Source organism: Rhinichthys klamathensis, unplaced genomic scaffold (assembly GCF_029890125.1).
Source record: "Rhinichthys klamathensis goyatoka isolate OS25496 unplaced genomic scaffold, OSU_Roscu_1.1 h1tg000011l_1, whole genome shotgun sequence".
In the NCBI taxonomy this organism is placed as follows: domain Eukaryota; kingdom Metazoa; phylum Chordata; class Actinopteri; order Cypriniformes; family Leuciscidae; genus Rhinichthys; species Rhinichthys klamathensis.
Window position 1 is genome coordinate 12,048,838 of NW_026606564.1, and position 17,627 is coordinate 12,066,464.

The 17,627-nt window shown below is 42.7% G+C and overlaps 1 long non-coding RNA gene across 1 annotated transcript; it reads left to right on the forward strand.

The window, feature by feature from the left end:
• Positions 1-3,027: 3,027 nt before the first annotated feature.
• LOC130099762 (uncharacterized) lies at positions 3,028-3,588 on the forward strand. Its single transcript, XR_008808452.1, has 3 exons — positions 3,028-3,162; positions 3,235-3,289; positions 3,405-3,588. It is a non-coding gene; the product is annotated as an uncharacterized LOC130099762 (long non-coding RNA).
• The last annotated feature ends 14,039 nt before the right edge of the window (positions 3,589-17,627 follow it).

The following is a 17,627-nucleotide window of genomic DNA, read 5'->3' on the forward strand; positions in this document are numbered from 1 at the left end:
TGGAGCTCCGCGAGCTCTCGCGATAGTAAAACCAAAACACAATAACACAAAGACTTGCGGGCAACAAAGCCCGGTAAAAATAATCATATTCATGCAGCTGTCTTACAAAGTATAACATTTATACTAAACAGCCATACAATTATTATTCCCTATGTGGCCAGGCTACATAACCCCCCCCCCCCCCCCCAGCCAGCGGCATCGGGGAAGAGCGTCCATAATAGCCCTTCAGGTTGACCACATTTAAAATATCCGTTCTTGGTGGATTGCCCCAGCACACTGTGTAATTTATTGGCCCTGTTTTACCTTTGATTTCAGCTGGACCCTCCCACTTGGGCGCTAGCTTGGCAGAGAATTTGTTTGACGAACTAGATAGAGGATGGGTTTTGTCTTTCTACCAGGGAATATGCAGCTTGATCAGGTGAAGGCGGTCGGTGGATAAGACGTTCCAGTGGTCCTAGAATTTGCCTACCCAGCATGAGCTCAGTAGGTGTCTTTCCGGTGGTTTCTTGCTGGGCGGTGTTAATGGCATAATGGAATTCTGGTAACCACTCGTCCCACATTTGATGTTGTTGACCCACATATGCAGCAATCATGGTTTTTACTGTACGATTGATTCTGTCTGTTAGGTTTGACTGTGGGTGATAACTCGTGGTGAGTTTCTGAACACAACCCCATGTTTTGCACAGATCGCTCAGCAGGCTGGAAGTGAACTGGGGACCCCTATCGGACACCAGGTATTTGGGTACCCCCCACCGTGTAAAGATCTCCTCTCGTAGGATTTTCACTACTTTCTGGGTCTTGCTGTCTCTTAGAGGGAACATTTCCACCCACTTTGTGAAATAATCAACAATGACAAGGAGGTACGTGTTCTGTCGTTTACTGGCGGGGAAGGGTCCCATTAGATCCACCCCCAGTTCAAAGGAACCTTACGGTACCACACACCTTGGAGATTCTCAAAGGCTATGGATTCTGCTTTGACTGATCGAGGTGGGATGTTAGAGTGCAGCATGATAGCCGCATGGTCAGTGAAGACGTCGAAGGGTCTTCCCTCTAGATAATGTCTCTACTTTTCGACCGCCCACACCACTGCCAGACATTCTTTTTCTGAAGTGCTGTAATTTTTCTCAGCTCCATTTCAGGTCCGTGAAGCATACGCCACCACCTTTTCACCCTCTTCCACCTGTTGTGTGAGGATGGCCCCCAGTCCTACCTCACTAGCGTCAGTATGAACTTGGAAGTCTTTGGAGGTGTCTGGTTGTATTAACACAGGTGAGTTTTGTAAAGCTAGCTTAAGAGCATCCATACTGGCTTGACATTCTGGGGTCCACTCCCACTTGACTCCTTTCTTTTTCAGATTGTTCAATGGAGCAGAAATGTCAGCAAAGTGTGCGATAAATTTATGATACCACCCAGCCAGGCCTAGAAACCGCTGCAAGGCTTCCAAGTTCATACTGAGCCTAAAAGATCTTGATGGAGGGAGTGAGGAATAGAATGAGGATGAGCAAGGGGCTGTATCACCAACCAGCATCTCCTGGACCCGCGACAAAGCATCAGGTCCCATGTTAAAGCAGCCTTTCCTGTGATGGACCTGGAAGTCAAACTGTTGCAGGCGGAGTGTCGAGCGAGTTAGGCGTGAGGAGGTTTTAGGACAATTGAATGCCCATGCTAGAGCCGCATGGTCAGTAAAGACGTCAAAGGGTCTTCCCTCTAGGTAATGTCTCCACTTTTCGACTGCCCACACTACAGCCAGACATTCTTTTTCCGAGGTGCTGTAATTTTTCTCAGCTCCATTTAAGGTCCGTGAAGCATATGCCACCACCTTTTCACCCTCCTCCACCTGTTGTGTGAGGATGGCCCCCAGTCCTACCTCACTGGCGTCAGTATGAATTTGGAAGTCTTTGGAGGTGTCTGGTTGTATTAACACAGGTGAGTTTTGTAGAGCCAGCTTAAGTGCATCCATACTTGCTTGACATTCAGTGGTCCACTCCCACTTGACTCCTTTCTTTTTCAGGTTGTTCAATGGTGCAGAAATGTCAGCGAAATGTGCGATAAATTTATGATACCACCCTACAAGGCCTAGAAACCGTTGCAAGGCTTTGAGGTCTTGAGGTGGAGGGAACTCGGCAACAGCACTGGTCTTTTCTCGGTCAATCTCCACTCCCTTCTCAGAGACTTTATGGCCGAGGAATTTGAGCTGCGGCTTGAAGAAGTGACATTTCTTCATGTTCAGCGTCAAGTTGGCTTGGGTAAGTCTATGTAAAACCATGTTGAGATGTTGACTGTGTTGTTCTAATACTTTGAATAGATGATGATGTCGTCTATATAAACGAAACAAATTTTACCCCGCAAATCCGACAGAACTCTCTCCATCAGATGCTGGAAGGTAGCAGCAGCATTTCTGAGCCCATACGGCATAGACTTGAATTGAAAAAGCCCCTTGGTGGAGATAAAAGCAGTTTTTTCCTTACTCTGTTCGTCCATCTCCACCTGCCAGTACCCAGATCGTAGATCCAAGGAGCCAAACCAGGAGGCTCCTTCCGAGGATTCAAGGATGTCGTGAATCAACGGCATTGGATACGCGTCGGGCACTGTCTTGCTGTTAAGCCTCCTATAATCCACACAAAACCTGTATGAGCCATCAGGTCTGGGGACCAGGACCACAGGTGAAGACCAAGGTGAGAAGGAAGGTTCAATGATATTATCTCGCACCATCTGATCTACTTGCTCCTCAATGATCTGTGTCTTAAGAGGAGAAACTTTGTAGGCCCGGGATTTGAGGGGTATGTCATCAGATAATGTGATTTTGTGTTGTACTATTGATGTCTTACCCAGGTTGTTGGAGGTGGTGCATGGCCAAGCGGAGATCAACTTCGACAACTCCTCCTGATTATCAGAGTCCCACCTAGTGATCTCGGGGAAAACGGACATGAGTTCTGGAAGTCTACCAGTGGATGGTAATGCGTAGTATAAATTCAGCTTTGCAGCCACATGAGAACGATGTTGACCAGCCGGGGTAGCTGAACCTGTAGGAATCTGCGATGGCAAGAAAGGGTAATAGGTGTTTCCTTTTTCAGATCTTAACCCATATCTGCCTCGTCCCACTTCCAGGACTGCTCCCGTGTCCCTCAGGAAATCCAGACCAGCAATAAGAGGAAATGCGAGGTGAGTGTCTTTTAAGATATAAGTATCCAAACTGCATTCCTGGTCGTGCCATTGAATCCTAATCCTTTGCAGATCTCTGGACTGGTGAATCGTGCCGTCCGCCATTATGAACCTCTGTGGACTGGAAGTAACGACTGATGGAATCTCACTTTTCAACTGTTTCCACAGGCTTTCTTGCATTAAAGTGTAAGTGCTACCTGTGTCTAACACTGCCTTCACTTCTTTGCCATTCACCCTTACAGGCACCATCAGGAGAGATGACACTGGATGGGGTTGTGCTAGTGTTACTCCAGCCAGGTTTTTGTTAAAGGTACGTTCCGCAGATTTCTTGTTGGTCTTTTCTTTGCTGCTCTGAGTGCCGACTTTTTGCCAGTAGTCTTTGGCTCCCATGTGGTCCTTTTCCACCATAGATCCAACCTTCACCAGCTGCTCCTTTAGGCTGACGTCACCGGGGATTCCCTGGAGCCCCGCGACGGAACTCTCGCGTGAGTAAAACGGGAGCACAACCACAAGTCCGGGCAATCAACTAAGGAATGAATATTTATATTGCTGTTAAGTACTTAAAGGAGTCTTATTAGACAGCTGCTATTTTATAAATATTCTTCCTCTGTTGATTGCCCGGACTTGTGGTTGTGCTTCCGTTTTACTCACGCGAGAGTTCCGTCGCGGGGCTCCAGGGAATCCCCGGTGACGTCAGCCTAATCAGCTGTAGGAATGACTTTTACTTCCGTTTAAAAGAGCCGCAAAATGGGTGTTCGAGAGCAACTCGACTTTTGCTCTTTTTGGACTACCGATCGATCGATAAGCCAAGGAATATAATGACATAAAGAAATCAAATTTTAAACTATTTGCAAAAGTTATAAGCATTTTTGCAAAAAAACTTATACTTGGTCATATTATACCACTGTCTGATGTTAAGATAAATGTCTCAAGCGTCTCTTGTTGTGTGATATGGTTTCTCATATTGTTTGACAGATGACAAGGCACTGCAATAATTTTTGCCTCCACAACTTCAGAAAGTCAAGACTATGCAATAATTGGCGCACAAATAACGAAACACTTGCATATGTTGGTTAAAACATCTCATTAGTAACATGTCACTGTCCAGCTAAGGAAATAGTGTAAAATGCCAATCTCACTTAAAATCAACTGCAATAGAAGTTAAAACCCAAGGGATTGTCACTAAAACTTTTGCCAGATGTAGATTTCATAAAGCAAAAATTTCCAATAGTGTTGTCAGGACACTTAAAACACAACACAGCAGATATAATGATGATATTGTTGATTGTGTAAGGAACTTAGCTATAGGAAATATTAATAATCAATAATAACTTTGATTTATGATTAATTATGAATATTTGGGTCAGTTAATTGGATTAACTTGACATGGCTAAATTAATATTACAATCAATTAATCAGTTCGTCCGACGAACTCTTTTGATTATTAATTTATTCTAAGAAAAGGGTATCTTCCATGGCCACAGAAGAATAATTATTTCTTAGCATGTACAGCGCTTTGAACAAGTAGCAAGATCAAGATCGTAAAAGAGACTTTGTTTGCAAGCAGTGAATCAGAACCAAATACATAGTGCACAAGTTTTATTAACTAAATCATAAACATGAATAACTAAACAAACATACATACATAAATACATGTGTAGGAAAAAGGAGTGAGAGATGGAATGATGTAACGATGGATAAGATCCATCTAACTATGAGAAGAACCAACAGCATTTCATTTTCACATTTCATTGAATTGAATACTTGCATTTGTAGTGGGAACAATTCTTGAAGTTGTGGAAAATTTAAGTCGTTGAGGGTTCCAGCAGTGGCAAGTGGAAGTTGTTTGAAAGTTATCTTTCTCCATGAGTGGATGGCTGGTTTGGTCAAGGCCTGGGGCCCTGGGCCCTGTTGAGGCCACGCCGAGCACCCAGGAGAAGTGAGGAAGTCGGAAGAGTGGGTGATTGGAGTCGTTGTTGGTTGGAGTCGTTGTTCCAAAACTCCTGCGATTGTCCTTGGTTCTTTGTGAGAGAGTCTTCTCTCTCCTGCCTGAGCCCATATCTAGTTGGATCAGGGCCTGCTGGGGAGGGGGTTCCCCAGTATCACCAGAAACAGTGTTGCGGCTGGATGAAAAACTAAGAGAGGGAGGTCACATGTGGACTGTCTCTAATAAAGCCTGAGAGAGATCCAACCCCTAAGGGTTGACTGGACCAATAAGCAAGGTGAAATGTCTGAGTGGGAAGGTTGCTCTAGTTAATTTACGAGTCTTTGTCCCAAGCGTGGTTATACCTTCATTAATGCTCAGATAGATATAACACATCCACGCTGCATTCTAGAAGAAGGTGATGTACATCAAAGTGTAAGTCATTAAATGAGGATTAATTAGGTAGGAGGCATGATACAAGTGAGGTTACATTGATCGTTAGTTGGTTGTATACCAAGGTACATTCCATAATATATATATATATATATAATAGTACACAAGACAGTAAACCATTTACACTGTTTCTTTCACATTTTTATGCATGTTTATTTATAGATCAGTTAGTCTATGATTAATGCAGCAAAGTCTGTATTAAAGATTGTTTCTGTCTTCCCATTGTCTCTCTCTTGCGCATGTGGCCAAAGGAATGTGGTCGTAAAATCTCCTTATCAGCCCTGTAACATGACACTGTTTCAGCCGTGGTGTTCATTTCATTTGGGATGTTAGTTTTGGAGTTTCATAAACCTTTGTGTATAATGAATAATTAGTGTGTGTCTGATGGGTCCAGACCCTACAATTGTCTGCTTGAACTACTGCAAATGAAAGTCACGACACACAATAAAGAATTGAAGACATCAATATTGCTTCACACTCAAACTTTACTGGAAATGCATACACCACTGCACTTACACGTCGTACACCCACAAACCTCTCCTTTTGTGGTCCAAGAAACACAATGAGACAAAAAATATTATTAGTTAACAGAATATAAACATTATTACTTTAAACCTGGGGAGCTCCAGCATTGCATATTTTGTATAGGTCCCCCATTGGATATTCCCAATTCAAGACTTTCAAACTCTGCTAAATTAATTGGCAGTGTCTGATGAGGGGGATGTTGAACATGTGATTTGCAGCATTTGAAAGGCATATGCTTGTTTAGATCTACTCATTTCAGAGAGCTTAAAGTTATTGATGTTGAGAATATTTAGGAAAAAAAGTGATATTGAGTATTGGGTAGTAAAATGTTCTAATTAGATTTAATTAGTGAATACGCTTTATATAGAATAATGCTAATTTAATTGATCTATACATGCTCTGACAAATGGGTCCATATAACCATTTACATTTATAATTCCTTATTTTCTTTGATGACCAATAAATGTTTCTAAGCAACATTAACAATAATTACCTTATCTTTATCCTAAATGCATACCATTTCATATTGCGAGCAGGTTCTGTGCTAGGGTCATCACTCCTTGATGTCCTGAAGCACAGCATCTTGTTTAGGTTTATGTGAAGAAAATGTTTTTTTTTTTTTCAGCATAAAATGGTGAAAGCTTTATTTCAACATCTTCCACTGAAAAGGCGTCCTAAAAGTAGCATAAATGACAGTTACATCTTAATTTTTGTGTTAATACAAACATGGATTTATGGACTTCAGACTTACATTTATGTTCATTTAATTTAATTAAAGCTCATGGTTCAAGACAATAAATATGGCAAAACAATTTTGTATGCATTGTGTGACCATTGCTGGTACATATTATAGCATATATCATCATTATTTAAACAGAGGCTATTAGTAAAAGTAATTTGTGACAGACATTGCCTTGAGTTGGTTTTGTTATTTGGGTCTGAGCACTTTTACTTGAGAAAAACACTTCTTGTTGATGTGTAATGTAAAAAAAAAATTTTAATTCCATTTCAAAGAGCTGACATTGTGAATGAATGAACATTCATGAATGTGCCTTCCCATTAACTCCGTAACGAAATGAAGGAAAAAAAAAATAACTGAAGCATGACATAGAAATATATAAAGTGGATGATAACTAGGGGTGGCTGACGCGAAACGGGCGTTCCGAAGCTTTTCGAGATCCCGAAGCGCAGATGTTTCGAGACACTGATCCGAAGCGTGATTCAAAACACCCATGTCACGTGACTACGGCTAAATGAAGCTTCGAAGTGTTTCACAAGTGTTTCGACAGGTGGCATGGTCCGCCGAATCAGCGTTTGATTGACAGGATCGTGAACAGACCACACAATCGCACATCTGTATAAAAGTGAAGTCAACGCATCTTGACCTCGTGGGTTTTTTGTGAGAGGATTTGTTTAGTTATATTTAGTCTTACATTTAAATTTACACATTGACTGATAGGCTAGAGACAGACAGAGTATACATATAGTGACACATTAGATGCATAGATAGAAATATAGACAGATAGATTAATAGATGTATATATATATAGATAGATAGATAGATAGATAGATAGATAGATAGATAGATAGATAGATAGATAAAAATGGAGGCTCCACAGAAGAGAAGAGTACATCTGTGGTGTGGGAGCATTTCCATTTGGAAACCCCAAATAAAGTGAGATATTGTGATGGGCAGCTAGCCTACTGCAACAATACATCATCCATGATGCGCCATTTTAGGAGCAGTCATCCTGCAGGTTGCAGAGGATAGCATTCCCCCTGTACATAGGCCTGCTACTGACACTGCTGGGCCATCTAAGCAAGGTGCATTGTTTGAAATATAATTATAATTGAAATATAATAACAAACTGTTGGGACACTGTTTAGAAAGTCCATAGGCCTGTGTCAACCTAAGCCCTACAACCTAACGTCCCAATCATAACTGCCAATCATGTTAAAAACAGCTTAACTGTGAATATAATATAAAATGTTGTCAATATAATATAATAATTTGCGAATATACATTTTATTGGTCTACATATGAGTACCCAATCTACAGCCAAGACATCATTTTGGTTTTCCTAATAGATTTATGGATCAAAAATATCTTTTCATGCCAGCAACAAGTGTCCCTTGTGAGAGGATTTTTTTCAAAGGCTGGAGAAATTCTGTAAAAAAAGAAGTAGGCCAAGTCCTTCGACAGCAGAGAAATTAAGATTTTTGAATAAAAATCTATAAAAAAGGTGAGACATTGTGGCTTGATTTATTTTATTAATATGATTTTTTCATGACCAAAATAACATTATGCACAGTGAGGAGCCTACAGGTTCACATATTAGAAAAATACAATAATAAAAAAAAAAACTAATTTTTTAATGGCTCGTTGTCAAGGTTATTTCAGATCAACACCTGCAAGTGACCACTAGGTGTCACCGTTGAGACGGGTGTCGGATCGTTTCGAAGCCTCGACACAAATGGCACATTTGCTTCAACTGTTTCACGAAGCCTCGATCTACCCACCACTAATGATAACACCGTTTAACCCTCTAGGCGCCACGGTCGAGTTTACTCGACAAGATGCGGCACTGAATAAAACGGCCGATTTTGTCAAATTGGGTGTCAAATTTCGTTCAACCTCCCCTCCACTGGATGGCAGACATGTCATACTTCATCCCCGAATCAAAAAAACGTCATGCTTCTATACAAAATGTTCGAGTTAGAGCGCATTGAATCAGTGCGATCAAAAGTGGAGCTAGTGTGCGAGTGAGCCATGTTATCAGAGCCTCTCCGCAATCGCGGCGACAGTATTGTGGTGGAGACTTTGTCTAATACCACTGGGTATGTTAGACGAGGTCGAAGTATTCATAGGACAGTTAGGAGGCAACGTGGAGGCAGGGTGGGGAGTCGCAATGACAATGACAGTAGTCCGAGCTGTGCACACTCGGCGCGCGCGCGAGGCAGATCTGGCCGCGCTGCTCATCATCTCACTCATGATCTGTGCCTTGCCGTGGCAAGTGAGCGCTTGAACTAAACAGGTCTTGTCTACTTGTGTTTGCATGTCATATGAATAATATATATGTGCCCCATACATGGAATCAGAGTGCCTACTGTATTTAGTAAATGGAAAATCTCTACAGCAAAAGGCCAACCACTACATGCATTCGGTTTGTTTCTACCATTTATTAGTAATGATTTACACAGTTTGTTTACTACTTACTATATACCTGAGCATTCAGTATTGTGCAATATAGCATACAGAAGGTGATGGACATTTTGGGGGGAAAGAAGTGCTGCATTTTATCATTTAAACGTGACTTTTCATGAAAATTCTATAATCCAAGATTGCCGCCACCATATGATGTCATAATATGCAAATTAGATGGGAAGATGTAATCCCTTTTATCACTTTTAAGATATAGCCTTTTGAAATTAAGATGTCAAAATCGAACGTTTTAGGAAAAAACCTCTGGTGCCTAAAGGGTTAAGAAACAAATGCCATGTGTACCTGATTCTTTCAGCAGCCATTCAAACAAGTCTTACTGCAGTTAGAACAAGAGAAAATGACTAGTGATTTGAATGTTTAAATAATTTGATCCACCTGGTTGATAGGCTAATTACCAATTGTCCTGTGCTTGTGGGTTTAAGTGCAAGGCCATTTACTGGGGGATGTATCCCAGAAACAAATTTAACTTACCGTTACATATACCTTGAACTGTTGGTTGATTAACCAAAACCTTGTGTTACAGGCCCCGGGCAGAAAGCTTTGTTTACAGAGTTTTACTCTTAAACTTTAAGAGTAAACATACCCAACTCTTAAACATAGCCAGGTATGTCACAAACTGATTTCTGGAATACCCCCCAGAAGATGTATTACAGTCATTCAACTTTGCAAGAATTAACAATTTATTGTAGAATAAAGGGACAGTTTTGCTTTTAGTTTCATTCCATTTAATGTAAAGTATATGTATTTGCCAACAACAAATGAAAAACAAGATTTTCTATGCAATCTTTTCAATACTCAATTTACACATGCCCAAAATAAAAAAAATAAAATATATATATATATATATATATACATAGACATTTAGTCAAGTATTAAATGAAATACAAACTACATATTCACAGTGGAAAGGGAAACAATATATATTTAATTTCTTTTTTAGTTGTACTGATCGCATCTTTTTGACTGTACATTTCTGTTCTTGGACATGTGCTGAGTTAGAGGGTTGCTCTATAGGTGTGTCAGTTTGTGTTTTTTGGACCGCAAAAGAAGAAGTGTCTGTGGGTGTAGAATGTGTTCCGTGTGGTGGTGTATGCATTTCCAGTAAAGTTTGATCAAACTCCAGATCTTTAATGTCTTGTTTAGAGTGTCCAGCTCTTTCAGTTTCAGTCTCTTTTAGACTATCTGTAGTGTCATGATCAGTGATTGCAGTTGTGTTGGTATCAAGTGAAGCAATGCAGATGGGTTCAATTCTAATGATAAAGTCATTGTGTGTTGTGACTTTCATTTGTGGTAGTTCAAGAAGACAATCAACAATATCGTCATTAGATCTGCTGCGTTTTACATCTACAAGGGTGCTGACAACGCTATTGCCAATTTTTGCTTTAAAAATGTTGCCAGAGGTAGATTTCATTGTCAGATTTCCATAGGTTTTAACTTCTATTGCAGTTGATGTGAATTGGGTTTGACATTTTGCACACAGTATTTTTGAACTGGATAGTGACGTTACCAATGAGATGTTTTAACGGACAGATGTAAGTGTTTGTTATTTGTGCGCCAATTATTTCACAGTCTTGAGTGACTGAGGTTGTGGTGGGAACAAAGATCGCAGTGCCTCGAGATTGGATGGTTGTGAATTCAGTGTCTTTTGTCGTACTTAGACATGGTTTGTTGTCATACTGTCTTACTGAGACGTTTGACATACTATACCACTGTTCCATGTGAAGGCAGTGATTGCCCCAGACTGTGAGTTCTGCCGAAGCTGTTTGGTCACATACGGTGTAAATCCCTCATTACATTGTGTCCCTCACTCTCTTGCTGAGCAACTTTAACATGGAGTAATACCTATTGAAAGAGGCATTTACAGATTAGTATAATAGAGTATGTTAAAGCTGTTCTTTTCAATTTCAGTAACACAAGGTTTATTTCAGACATGTATGGACATTTAAATGTAATGTTAGTTAGTTTTTTCATATACATGTATAATCAACAGACATGACATTTCGTCAAAAGCAGATTGTGGAGACATTTTAAAATCATAATAAATCACACACCCAACCCACACCACAGATTTGAAAGACAGTGGTGTGTAATGGAGCCTCACTGCTCTGTTGAAGTGTGAAATGTGCAAGGGTGGCTAAACAGCCCCTAATGAATATTTACTCAGTGAGGGCACAGACAGATTGGTTCAATAATATAGTGAGAATTTTGGCATCCCTTTACACTGTGTGTATATATATAGGTTTCTCCAAGTTCCTATTAGTGGATCTCTATTAGTTAACGGTTAATGATTAGGTAATGTGTGAAAAATTACATCCATTTAAAATAGATCATACATCAATTTAAATTCAAATACATAATTTTGTTATAAAATGTACTAACCCGTTCATATTGTAAGCTGGTCTTCAAAATATGTTCCAAAGGCACAATTTTTGGGTCCTCTTTTTGGGAGTTATAGGAGTATCCCACATCTGCTGCACATAGCAGTTTAGAACGATTTGTAAAAAGGATGTCGTTCTTTGCAGCGTACAATTGTGAAGGTTTTATTTCAACATTTTCCAGCTTAATGGGCTTCCTAGGAGTTGCATGGATAAAGGAGATATGGTTACTCTTCTAGTATACAGTTTAAAGAGTACAGTCATACAGTCTAAAAATAAGTTTGTTCTTTAAAGATTTTTTACGTTTAGTAACAGTTCTTTTTATATTTGTATGATACTGATAAATCTTCATATGTTAAAATGGTTCTTTGTGTTACAGTTTATGGTTCTTTATTCCCACATCTTTGTTTTTGAAATATTTAAATATTAAAGATGCATAATTTTTTTTTTTAGCTCAGTCATCAAATACCATAGACTCAACACATTCTCAAAAGTTAAATTCTAAAAGGTCTAAAAAGGGTTCTGCGATTGTTATGAGTTAAAGAACCCTAAATTGGTACTGTTTAGAACCATTTTTAAGAGTGCATAACTACTTCAGAGCTAAAAGGTCATTGTGAATGTCATTTTAAAAAGAATAACATTTGTGACAGACTCACCGATCATTTTCTGATGCTTTGAATTGACCATGTAGTTCAGCCCTGAAGATTCTTAAGGTCGAAAATATATGTTTTTGTTGAAGTTATGCATCAAAAAAATTTTTGGGGGGGGCCCTGTTTAATACAGCTAACTTTGTGTATGTAACCTGTTACACTCTGTGCTGTAGATGAACTTGCCATATCTATAAGAAATAAGAAATATAGTATGCACAGTAGAAAACAATTTAAAGGTCCCCTGGCTTAAATGAACAGGGACTAATAGGATGATTAACTGAACACAGGTGAAGGGAATAACTAATTAGACAGAGCGGGAAAACTAACAGGACTGAACCAAAATCACAAAAGACGGGGGTGAACAAGATCACAAAACTGAACTAATAACAGGACTAAACCAAAATCACAAATACAGGGGGAAACCAGATACCAAAACAGAACTTAAACACATTGAAACATGACAGTACCTCCCCCCTCCCCGAAGGCGCGTCCTCGCGCCGTATAACATCCAAAGGGGTGGGAGGGTGGGCATCCTGGACTCCAGGACGGTCCAGGCGGAGCAGGCTGTGGGCGTGGCCACGGCGGAGCTGTCGGACCCTCGGGCGTCCAGGGCGGAACTGTCGGACCCTCGGGCGTCCAGGGCGGTGGTGACCCTTCGGGTGGCCATGGTGGTGAGGACCCTTCGGGTGGCCGTGGTGGTGAGGACCCTTCGGGGGGCCGTGGTGGTGAGGACCCTTCGGGCGGCCATGGCGGTGAGGACCCTTCGGGCGGCCGTGGCGGTCTTTTTTCAGGCCTCCGTGGGTCTTTGGCCGGCCACGGCGAAGGCTTATAGCCCCCCCCCCCCCAAATTTTCTTGTGGAGAAGGACAGGCTCAGGATCAGGAACAGACACCGGCTCAGGGACAGACACCGGCTCAGGGACAGACACCGGCTCAGGCTCAGCAGCCACTAGAACAGTAACGGCCACAAACACAGAAACTCAGGAACGGGAACAGACACCGGCTCAGGAACGGGAACAGACACCGGCTCAGGAACGGGAACAGACACCGGCTCAGGAACTGGAACAGACACCGGCTCAGGCTCAGTAGCCACTAGAACGGTGAGCGGTGAGGACCCTTCGGGCGGCCGTGGCGGTCTTTTTTCAGGCCTCCGTGGGTCTTTGGCCGGCCACGGCGAAGGCGTATAGCCCCCCCCCCAAAAAATTTACTTGGGGAGAAGGACAGGCTCAGGATCAGGAACAGACACCGGCTCAGGGACAGACACCGGCTCAGGGACAGACACCGGCTCAGGCTCAGCAGCCACTAGAACAGTGAGCGGTGAGGACCCTTCGGGCGGCCGTGGCGGTCTTTTTTCAGGCCTCCGTGGGTCTTTGGCCGGCCACGGCGAAGGCGTATAGCCCCCCCCCCCCCCCAAAATTTTCTTGGGGAGAAGGACAGGCTCAGGATCAGGAACAGACACCGGCTCAGGGACAGACACCGGCTCAGGGACAGACACCGGCTCAGGCTCAGCAGCCACTAGAACAGTGAGCGGTGAGGACCCTTCGGGCGGCCGTGGCGGTCTTTTTTCAGGCCTCCGTGGGTCTTTGGCCGGCCACGGCGAAGGCGTATAGCACCCCCCCAAAAAATTTTCTTGGGGAGAAGGACAGGCTCAGGATCAGGAACAGACACCGGCTCAGGGACAGACACCGGCTCAGGGACAGACACCGGCTCAGGCTCAGCAGCCACTAGAACAGTAACGGCCACAAAGACAGACACAAACACAGAAACTCAGGAACGGGAACAGACACCGGCTCAGGAACGGGAACAGACACCGGCTCAGGAACTGGAACAGACACCGGCTCAGGCTCAGTAGCCACTAGAACAGTAGCGGCCACAAGGACAGACACAAACACAGAAACAAACATTGGTTCAGGAACATCAGACACTGGCTCCGGCTCAGGAACATCAGACACTGGCTCCGGCTCAGGAATATCAGACACTGGCTCCGGCTCAGGAACAGCAGACACTGGCTCCGGCTCAGGAACAGCAGACACTGGCTCCGGCTCAGGAACAGCAGACACTGGCTCCGGCTCAGGAACAGCAGACACTGCGATGCTCAGGCTCTGGCGGGCAGGCGATGGGCTCAAGCTCTGGCGGGCAGGCGATGGGCTCAGGCTCTGGCGGGCAGGCGATGGGCTCAGGCTCTGGCGGGCAGGCGATGGGCTCAGGCTCTGGCGGGCAGGCGATGGGCTCAGGCTCTGGCGGGCAGGCGATGGGCTCAGGCTCTGGCGGGCAGGCGATGGGCTCAAGCTCTGGCGGGCAGGCGATGGGCTCAGGCTCTGGCGGGCAGGCGATGGGCTCAGGCTCTGGCGGGCAGGCGATGGGCTCAGGCTCTGGCGGGCAGGCGATGGGCTCAGGCTCTGGCGGGCAGGCGATGGGCTCAGGCTCTGACGGGCAGGCGATGGGCTCAGGCTCTGGCGGGCAGGCGATGGGCTCAGGTGCTGGTGGGTAGGCTATGGGCTCAGGTTCTGGTGGGCTCGATCACCTCCCCTAATGTGACCGCCCCGGGTTCCCCTAAACCTAGCCAACCGAGTTACCACGAACCGTTAACTCATCTTTGTATATATATATATATATATTTTCTTTTTTTTAAGGTTGGTCGTTCTGTCAGGTTGAGTGCAGGTAGCTGAAGACGAGGATGCAGAAATTTCAAAGTAGTTGATTTATTTACAAAATTAACTTCAGTAACATACAGGAACAAAATAACAAACTCCAGGAATTCAGTAACACAACCATACAAGGACGACGACCAACAAACACTGAGGGAAAACACAGGGCTTAAATGAACAGGGACTAATAGGATGATTAACTGAACACAGGTGAAGGGAATAACTAATTAGACAGAGCGGGAAAACTAATGCCGAGTTCAGACTGCACGATTTTTAAAGTAGTCGGGTCGCTGTTCTTTTCACACTGCATGACTATCTTGGCCAGCATTCAGTCGCTGCTGTGTTCACACTGCACGATGGATCGGCGACAGAAGGTTTCACACTGCATGACTTTACAATAGGAAGAATCGCTGACAACTCTGTCTAGCACGCTGGGCGCAAACTACATACGTTTCACAACAAACACACGCGAGATGTGACAATGAAACAACGCGACATCACACGTGCAAGACAGGAGTTCTCACGTGAGACTTTTTCTTTTTCGACCCGGTCTGTGGTACAGCTCAGATGAAACGTCAAACAGACACAGGTGCTCCTGCCAAATTTCTACTATTTTTTCTTCCATTTCTTGGGTCCAAATAGAAGAAGCCTTTTTCTGAAACAATGCCATGTTGATATGTGATCTATAACTCCTCCCCGAACTCCCTGCTGCTCTGTATCTTGCTCTCTCATTGGCTGTCGGTAATTGCCGATGTATTTTTCAGTCAGAACACTTTTCACACAGTAGGATTTTGAATCGCCAACAGGTCCAGATATTTAGCATGCCAAATATCTCACAAGCGCCGGCGACTCGTCGGCGAATCTCTCAGATCGCGTCTTTGCTCATTCACACTGCGTGATTGTCACTCGCGTGATCGAGCACCGATTTGCCTGTGATTTCGGGCATTTGTCGGCGATTTCTCAAAACCTGTCGGCGAGCTAAAATCGTGCAGTCTGAACTCGGCATAACAGGACTGAACCAAAATCACAAAAGACGGGGGTGAACAAGATCACAAAACTGAACTAATAACAGGACTAAACCAAAATCACAAATACAGGGGGAAACCAGATACCAAAACAGAACTTAAACACATTGAAACATGACACCAAGCTTTGGCTATTTTTCTCTTCTCTGCAGCTCAGACGCGCTGATCTTGAATCTCTTCGATAATGACGTCATAACGTGAAAAGGTTGCCTCCTCTTTCTCTGCTTTGCCCGCCCGGACATTTGGCTCGCCCATGAGAAAACGAGCTAGGAACAGGAAGTACGAACGCGCCGGCGCGATTTTAGTTTTTCCTCGAGAGATATCATGGCTTGCAAACGAGCGAAGCATGGCAGTTGATCAGAGTTCGGATGTACAAATGAACACAAAAGTATTTTTTAGTTCCTTCATCCGAGCCTCTGAAGAAACAATGGGTTAATTACTCTGGAAATGCGCCAACACAACTTCCCAAAGTTTTGTATGGTCCAAACATTTCACCGACGACTGTTTCCTCAACTCGATGAACGTCTGAAAATAAATCGATCGAGCTACCAAGCAACAATTTCTGATGTGTAGCCTAATTGTTCAAGTTCAGACAGGTAAGTTAATCTTTCTCTCAAAATCGTTCAATACTGTTTATGCATCAGTAAGTCAAGCCAGTGACTAAAATATCAACTTCACATCGTTTCTTTTAGTAGGATGAAAATAATCGTATTTAAATTCTGAACAAATTATACAGAAAACGATCAAAGAACAATCTTTCTGCACAGCGCGAGTTTATCTGGACAACTCGTTATGAAAATCAATGACGCACGTTACACTGCACAACGAAGCTCTTACTGTATGTACATCATCGTGTTTGCATTGGGGAAAGCATTAGAGAGAGTGCAGAAACTGCGTTGCAAAGATAAGATCTTCATGCTCGCGATCAACAGACTGTCATCTGCTTGCTCAATGCTCATCACGGCAACATTTTATGTGATGGGAATAGATCTAAATACTTTAAAAACTTCTCACGATTCGTTAATCTCGATAGCTGTAATAGTAAAAACGTATAATAGCTGTAGTAAAATTATTCGAGAGAGTTTCACATGTAATACATAGCTATTTCATATGCAAGCATGTCAGCCAATCACAGCAGAGGCCGGTTACACACAGCAGACACGCCCCTTCAAACAGAGCGTTCAAATCAAAGGCTAAAATCAGGCTAGGAAAAATGCCTTTTATTTCTAAATTATGACTATTTTTGATCTAAAAAACATACTAACATTATAAGGGCAACCCAGGACACATTATAAAATAATAAAATAACCCCATGTCAGGGGACCTTTAAGATCAAATAATGAGATTATGATTTACAGGAGCCACATGTATATAATGAATATGCAATTTTTTTTTGTGTTAATTCAACAATGTAGTTATAATTATCAGACATATGTTTTGTGATATATAGTTAATATACACCAAACATTATCAGGAAAATATTAAAGTCATGCTCTGAATTTAAAAATCATCAAAGATGGATATAGACCAACCTGTAACACTATATTAGGCTTGCAGATAATGAAAGAAAATTTTCAGTTACTTTTAAGCTTTTTGATAATAAGATTCACCTGATTAGTTAACTAATTATGAAGCCTCTTACAA